This window comes from Xiphophorus couchianus, chromosome 14, assembly GCF_001444195.1.
Source record: "Xiphophorus couchianus chromosome 14, X_couchianus-1.0, whole genome shotgun sequence".
NCBI classification, from domain to species: domain Eukaryota; kingdom Metazoa; phylum Chordata; class Actinopteri; order Cyprinodontiformes; family Poeciliidae; genus Xiphophorus; species Xiphophorus couchianus.
The window spans coordinates 7,103,359-7,111,917 of record NC_040241.1 but is presented as its reverse complement, the minus strand read 5'-3'; positions in this window follow the sequence as shown (position 1 = coordinate 7,111,917).

The following is an 8,559-nucleotide window of genomic DNA, read 5'->3' as shown; positions in this document are numbered from 1 at the left end:
GTAAAAATAAAAAATTTAAAAGGCAGAGTCCTTTCACCTTTACTGCTTCTGTCGTCAAATACAACCACTTTGGAGACTCACTGCTTCCAAAATGTTTTTACTGAAATCCACAAATAAAGTTTAAACTAAAGCGGGGGGAAAATGTTTTTGATAGAGTGCACAACTATTTTACAGATTGTCTTTAATAGGAACAAAGAATATGAATTTTTTTACACTAGCCATTTGAAATAGTCATGGTTTTTATCAGCTAGTCTTAAATGTCGAGGTTTATATGCCCATGTCTCCATCTCTTCCTTTGTTTTCTACTCTAGAAGAAAAGCATGGCAGTCCGCAACGTTACTTAGTGTTCAGCTGTAGTACAAGCAAGAGCTGAAAAAAGAACATTTTCTATCTGCTTACACCATGAAATGGATCTACTTTACCTGATCAGTCTCTTCATCTCTGTTAAGATGTGTGTCACTGAAAAACAACAAAATACAGACAATATTCAAATCAACATCAAAAATCTGATACAGTGCCTTTCAAAAGGATTCACAACCCTTGAACTGTTTTAGATTTTTTTAATCTTCACAAGCAAAAAAGTTTAGTGTATTTAAAGGGGCAGTATTATGTATTTTCCAGGCATAAAATGTTATTCTGTAGCGAAAAAAAAACTGATATAAAAATACTATATATATTTAATATAACCTAAAAGAAATTTGACTTTGTAATTTAACACCTTGAAATTAGACTTCCGTCTTTTTAAGAACCTTCTGCTCTTTCTGAAACCCATTATTCAGGAAGTCATCACAGCATGGCTCCTCTATTAACCCTTCAACAATATTTTTACCAGACGTGCTCTGAGTAGTGGCTCCTATAATGAGCTCAGCTGATGCGCAGTTCCTCCAGGTGTTTGCTAATTGCTGCTAGCTAGTCTGAAGGAGCTGATTGGTGGAGTCACAGAATGTGTGATTTGCGAGGTGGAAGTTTGGAAACTTTGAAACTGCAGGTTTAGAGGAGGAGCTGCGTCTCGAAGGCGGGTCTAGCTCCACCCAGGCGTTTTGCACAGCTGAATGGTTGCCACGGGAGATTTCTCAAACTGTATTTTAAGGGAAAAGTAGCTTTGAACAATATTGAATCAGGCTGACTCAGTTTATTCACACGCCTTTAGACTGTAATCTTTCTGAAACGGCTTAATATTTTCCCTCCAGTTCAAACAAGTCAAAATGTTAAAACAAACTTTTAAGTGTTTGAGTACTTTTGGACAGCACTGTACCTATAACATCTGGTTCTCATTACTTCCAAGCATAAATTTTGAATATTTTGTAGTCTTCTCTAAAGGACACATGGAAAGAGCGTCTGTGTTATTTACTTCGATGAGAAGCAGGGATTTCAGTCAGAGCTCAGCCATTCACCAGCTCCGTCTCTTTTGTTTTCATCTGAACTCTTTAAGCTGCGGGATGTCCCGTCATGCTGCGGGCCAAAGCGTAGCAGACTTCGGACGCTGAAAGCCAATGAATTAAAACAGGAACACTGATGCGTTCTGCATATTTATCAGCTGTGGTTGAAAATGAATAATTTAAAAGGAGATAATCAGATGATCAAAGCGCTCTCCGGTTGCACCTTCCCTCTGATGACGGCTTTTCAAATGGAAATGCCCGGCAGAGCTGCGGCTTTGACAGGAAACACGGTGATCAAACCATCTAATTCAGACCGTCAGAGCAGAGAGAGCAAATATGTTTCAAATTTCAAAAATAAGGTGAGAACCTCGACACGCTTTGATCAACCACCAACTCTGCAACTTGCTAAATTTACAGTCCTGTCATTCAGAAACAATCTCTCCCCCCCAAAACCCTAACGCTAGCATCTCTTCCAGTTTTCAGCCAGACATGGTAACTTTTCGTCTGCAAAATTACTTTTTAAACTTTAACTTTCCAAGTTTTGGAGTCAAACTCAGCAACTTTGAGTTTCAGTCAGCTGAGGTGCCAGAGTGAAGAAGCACTAACAGTTGGAAGATTGATAAATATCAAAAAAGTAGCTTAGTTAAAAAAAAAAAAGAATTTAAACTCTCGTGAGTCGAGTTACCAATGAAACTCAAAATTTTGAGGATTGCAGAAAATCTGATTTCTAAGACAGCAGAGAGTAACATAGAATCTGACTTATGGTTTTAGTCGGGCAAATGAAGTTCATTGGCAGAATAGTTTCTTATTTGTTTTGTTTTTTTAGTTTGAACAAAGCGAAAGTATTCTCAGATTGTACAAGACCGTACAATCTGAGAATACCTTGGGCCATTGTAGACATAAACAAAGCTGTAGTAAATTTCTACCAAAAAATGTTCAGAAATGTTGAGATTAAGCTCTGAAATTTTCTAGAAAAAAAAAGTTTAAGTTTGAAAAGTCAAAAATACTATCTAGAAAAAAAACTGAGGTTGAGCTCAGAACTTTTGTATAGAAAACTTGGAAAAATCTGTTTTTCAAAAGTTTTTTTTTGAAACGTCCAAAAATATTCCATTTTTGAAACTCAGAAATTTGCATGTTTTTTTTTTTTCTTCTATAATATTTCTGAGATTTATCTCAAACTTTCTGAGTTTTTTGGTGAAAATTTACTCCTTTTTTTTCTATCAAAATGAGAGTCACGAACGATGTTTTTAGGGTTGAAAGGTTGAACCCCTGCAGTCACACCTCTTATCTCTGAGGCCAAATAGCCAATAACCAGTTGGCTTCACCGTTGGTGCTGGTTGATTCTGTCCATCCAATAATATTCTTTAATCTGAGAGCGACTATGTAGGTGCTGTTCTCGATCTTCATTGGTAAGACGCGAAAACGTCAGAAAAACATGAACACTGCAGAGACTCTAATCTACAATTGCAAAATAAGAAGTTCTTTCCTTCTTGGAGTTCTTTGGACTTTTCTATTAAGAAACGTTGGTCAACATCTTTTTTTTTACATCTCAAGGGTAGATAATGGAACATTTTTAAAATATCAAATTTATGTATATAATCAAGTCTGCGCGCAAAATTTTAACCCTCGGTGGATTATAAAACACACACAATAAATTCAAACTTTTACACCCAAATTCTGTTTTCTAAAGTGGCTTAGATGATATTTTTTGTTCACCACGTCGTCAACTTTGGGTGAAGAATAGTTTTAACCATTAAAATCCTAAATTAAATCGACCCATAAGTAGTTCAGAACATAACTGCGTCTGGGTTTTTTTTATAGAGAAGAAATAGAGGGGTTTTATTAGCCTTGCAGCAATTTTCTCAGTAATATAGTAAAGCAATGTCCAATTTGCTAAACTGCTCTGTGGGTTGCTAAAATTAGGCAAATTAAAACTCCATTCAGACCTTTCACAGACTCCTGACGGCCTTCGGCTCTGAAGTGATGAACTGTTTTAACAGAACAATGTCCAAAAAAAAAAAAAACTGCACAAAGCAAGGAAAGGGGACGGCATCTGCAACAGGACAAAAATCCTTATTTTACCTCAAGGAATGTGAACAGAAATCTCCTCAGCCTATAAATCTGTTTAAAGTTTTCCTCTACACTCTCACCTGGGTCACTTTGCTCCTGCTAAAGGAACAAAAGTGAGCAAAACGTTTCTGCGTCTTACCAATGAAGATCTAGAGCGTAAATGGAGCCGGCTATGTAGTGAAACATATTGGGTTTCACCGACATTTCTTTTGCAGCCGCATTGGGAGTGGGACCCAGTCATCCATAGGTTTCTTTGAAGCCCCCAAAGCTTCTCAGAGCCTGAATATCAACAACTTGGAGTACTTTAAAAATTCAATTCACCGTCTCTCTTTTCACTCGCAACTTGTAGTGAGTCAGAGTTTATGCCAGTAAGTTAGAACTCCAGTCTAATAGGCGACTGTATTTGAATTTGTACATGTAGGCTGAAAACATAAGCTTCTCCTTTCTCATCATGATTTTTTCAAGTAGCTATAGACTTAAACAGTCTTCCTTTGAAACAATTTTCTCTCCACTTAGGAGAGGTTAGGACGAGCTACTGATTGTACCAAAGTTTGTATTTCCTCCATTATGGCTTTATAGAACTATTTTTAATAGACAAAGAAAACCTGAGATAATACAAATTCTAATTATTTTTTTCAGTCATTAAGGGGGGAAAGGCTTCCTAAACCCACCTGGCTTGTATGTGTAACAGTAATTGCCCCCTAATTTTAGCAATTGGTTGTAAGGCCTTTGGTATCAACAATTCCAATCAAGTAGTATTGAAAACAGACATTGGGTCAAAGGTATTTTCTCTACCAGTTCTTTGTTCTGCTGTCAGGACATCCTCCTCATAATGGTACCGGTTTTGTCTCGTCAGTCACCAGGTTTTCACCAAACGACTCGAAGATCATCAAGATATTTTCTAGTAAATGTGCGACAGGCCTTTGTGTTGTTTTTGGTCAGCAGTAGGGTTTTATCTCTGAACTTTACTGTGGATGTCTCTTTGTTTTATGAAGCACAGCAGATAAATCCTGCTGTGCTTCATTGCTCTGCGTTCATTTATGTCCTTTTGAATGATTCATTAGCTGCGTTTCCATTGACCATAAAATTGAACAAATTGGAATTACGAAAATGAGTTTGCCTAATGGAAGCGTGCCAATTTATTAAAAAAAACACCAAACACGTTTTTCAAATAAAAGCTTTAGCGGTAGGATGAGGTAGTTTTTCAGCTGCATCAGAATTTGCATATTTCGTAAATTTACACAAATTGAAATAACCAAAGTAAATTTTCTTAACGGAAACACATCAGTTGTGAAATAAAGTCCAATTTTTGGATGGAATGTTTTTGTTCCAGGATGAGATAGTTTTTCAGAAATATCATAATTTCCGTATCTTGCAAAACTGCAATATAAACACTTTTTTTGCATCAGAGAAGTCATGTGATCAACAACCGGATATTACTACTGGTGGAAAAGACGAAGGAGACGACAGGAAGTGGTGGGAGGATGATGGTGCGGCATGTTTTTTTAAATGACATTGCGTGAACAAACTTATTCATGTGTGATTTTAATTGGGTTTCTTATTTAATTGAAACACCAAAATTACTAAATTATGTTTGTCTTTTTCACATTAGTGGAATGTCGACTAAATTTTGCTCACATTTGTGGAAACGCAGCTACCGATGGGGTCTTGGAGTAACTTTGGTGGACTGGCCAACCCTGGCTCTATGTTTTCTGTAATAGCAGATAACGACCCTCCCTGTTGGTTTCTGGAGGCTCAAAGCCTTAAAAATGGCTTCGTAACAATTTCAAGACTATTAGACGTTAACAAATTAGTTTAGTTTTTAATTCTTTTGGTCTTCATGCTGTCAGACGGGTTCTATGTAAATGATTTCTCAATTCTGCTGGGACGGTTACATTTTCACATCGAGATGGCCTTGATTGGACATAGTTTCTCCCCTCATTAATGAAGCACTTTTCAAACTTTTTCTTGTATTTAATCAATCAGGTTCTTTTTGTCTGATACTAAAAAAATTTTTTGGTGAGCTGAAAACTAGAAACATACGACAGAGTATTAGGGCTACGCTAAGATAATATAAAGAATAAAATTAAGAGAAAGAATAAAGTCATAATATTATCTTTATTTTCGTCATTTTATTACTTTGTTTTTTATTTTTACGGCCCTATTACTCCTTCATATAAACATGCAAATGAGGGGAAAAAATAAACCTCTTCATTTAGAGTAAAATACTTTTTCACATCATTCTGGGTTTGAAGTGTTTCAAATCTCCTTGACCCAACCTTAAATAAGTTTCCTCCTGGTGCCATTTGTTCCCCTCTACAAAATAATGCATCGTGATTAGAGTTTAAAATAGAGGGGAAATAGTAGAGAGAGAGCCACAGTTTAATAACTATGCGTCCTGTGTACCTGCGACCCAAGCTGCTGCTGCCTGAGATTGATTTTCTGGTTTGTATTGATTGTGTCCAGCCCTGCAAATTCAATCAAAGCCAGATATAGGAAAGCAATCACTGTGAAGACATATGTGGAAAGTTATAAAGTAATAATTTGGTCTGGGTTTGGCGTGTACAGGGATAGCTTCAGTTATTTGTTGAGTGTCCCTCTGCTTTTTTTTTCTTTCTGTATCCATTGAATTTTATATTTCCAACAAAGCTGCATAAGAATAAATGTTTTGACAATGAAGAAATAATCTGGTATTTATTTATTTTTGTCCCCTGAGCACTGATTAATTACCGAAGTCCACAGCTACTGTAGGTCAACATTCAAATGGCAGGAGACAGTTAGCTAGCTAGCTTAGCATGTGTTTAGGCAGCTACGGTAAACAGGTGGGAAAAAAACATCTTTAACAAAACATTTCATTAAAACATTGCATGCAATCCTCTTTTTGTATGCCAGCAGTTACGTAGAAAAAAATGAAGATAAACTAATTATTTTTGTCAATCTCTTTCTAGATATCATTCCAAATTTTAAACTTAATGAAATGAATGTAAAGTAATCATGTGATATCTTATTAAACCATTATCAGTTTTTATGTTGTAAATGTACAGAGGCAGTAAAAGAAGCTCTGGATCAGCTAAACAGCTACCTCCATGCATTAACATTAGCATTAGCATAGCATAACCTCCTTTTGATATAACTATGCAATAGCTAGCTGCGTTGTTTGGTCTTTGTTTATTTTTGTTTTGTTAATGTAATGAAATCTGGCAACTTTATCAAAACAGGAGTTCTTGTAATTAGACTCTGTTTCTGTATTTTCTTCCTTTTACAAAGTTTACGCTAAGCTAACGTTTCTGAGAGCTTACTGCATCAATTAGCTTTGCTCAAACTTCCTGGTCGAAAGCTATTAGCTTCTCGTTGAAGCTGTTGATTCACAAATATGGCGTTTTGAGATGCTGTACGAAAATTAATCTTAATGAACATGATAATGGTGAAGCACATTTATGCTATAATGTTCAATAAGATAAGGACACTTGTAAATTGACAAAACCACTGCATTGGCTGTTGAAGCTCATTTTTGATTGATTTTATAGAAATATTTGTATTGTCAACCAATAATTGGGTCATTGGTCTTTTGCTATTCTTTTGTAGGTCAGAAGCAGAAAGGTTTGGAAATCTTTTGAGCATCGATGCTGTAAAACTAACGACGGTGAAACAGTTTTACTGTCAAATCAAGCAACAGCAACTTTTGGTCTACTAATAATGGAAACTACAATAAATGATTAGCGAAACAGCATTTATTATCATAAAACATACTTTTTTAAGAAAACAAAAAATGTTTGTTGAGCAGTTTTCAAAATAATTCAATAAGCACAGAGGATCATTTGGAAAAAATATCTCAATTTATCCCAGCTACTGACTGAAATTCAGCAAATCACTGCCATTATATAGTTAACAGAAATAAGGACTTAGAAACGTGAATAAAATCTACTTAATGTGTAAATTAATAAAACTGTAAGTTTGTCACTTTGTGGGCAAATGGCAACTTTATCAAAGTGACAAACTTACAGTTTTATTAATTTACACATTAAGTAGATTTTATTCACGTTTCTAACTCCTTATTTCTGTTGACTATATAATTTCCAACTTCAGCTAATAAAAATACATACGAATATTAGATCAGAGCAAATAAAAGCAACATTTTTAATACAGAAACGCAGGCAAGTTTGTTCAATACCTGTTCTTTTCAAAAGTTACTTTAAAATTTATAAACGAGCTTCATCAGTACTCATATTCTCACTGATTATGGCTGAATCTTTGCAAAGGATTTTATTAAAAAAGTTTGACGAAGAAAGTTGCAGGATCTGGGTCTCAGTCTTCAAGGATCCTGTAGGTTCTGGTTGTCCCAACACAGCTGAATTAATGGATGAACTTGAGTTCTGCACATAAACTATTCAGTTGGTAAACCAGGGAAACATCTGAAATATGCAGGACACCAGCTCTTAAAGACCGGAGCTGACTGCCCCTCCTCCAGAGTGCTATGTTAACTTTAATTGGATTACTTTTTCCAATCACCAGAGTAGCTTGTTTTGATACAACCTCGATGAAATTAACATGTTAGAAGACAAAATCTATTGAACTTACATACAAAATAAGAGTGGCACTTGCCGCAGACCGACTTAAGAAGCTCTTTACATGATTGCGAGCATAAAGTGGTGTGGAGAGTTGGCAGGATGATAAATCAGAAAAGCCACTGTGGTTTCCTGAAAAACACACTTCATCCAATTTTAAAGGGGCCTCAGGCTGATTACTGATAAATGAAGGTGCTGCAGGCAAGACTTCAAGCTAAAGCAGTAACTGTGGTAGCCGATGCTCTGCTGAAAACGTCAGCGTTGCATTTTTTATGCCATTCAAACTCCAAGAGCCCAGTAGTGATCTCGCAAGACTGACCTACACAAAGGGTTGTACTGAGGTTAGCCAACGCGTGTAAAGAGTGTAATTGCCACAATGAGCCACAAGGTGGCGACAAAGCTGCGTACATGACAATGAACGTCTCAACAAATTGAAATTAAAGGAAGGTTACGATGAAAAGAAGGAAATACATGACTATTATTTTGTTGATTTTGACAAAGGATAAAGCTAAAACAAACTATACAGCTCACGTTTTAGTTTTCTC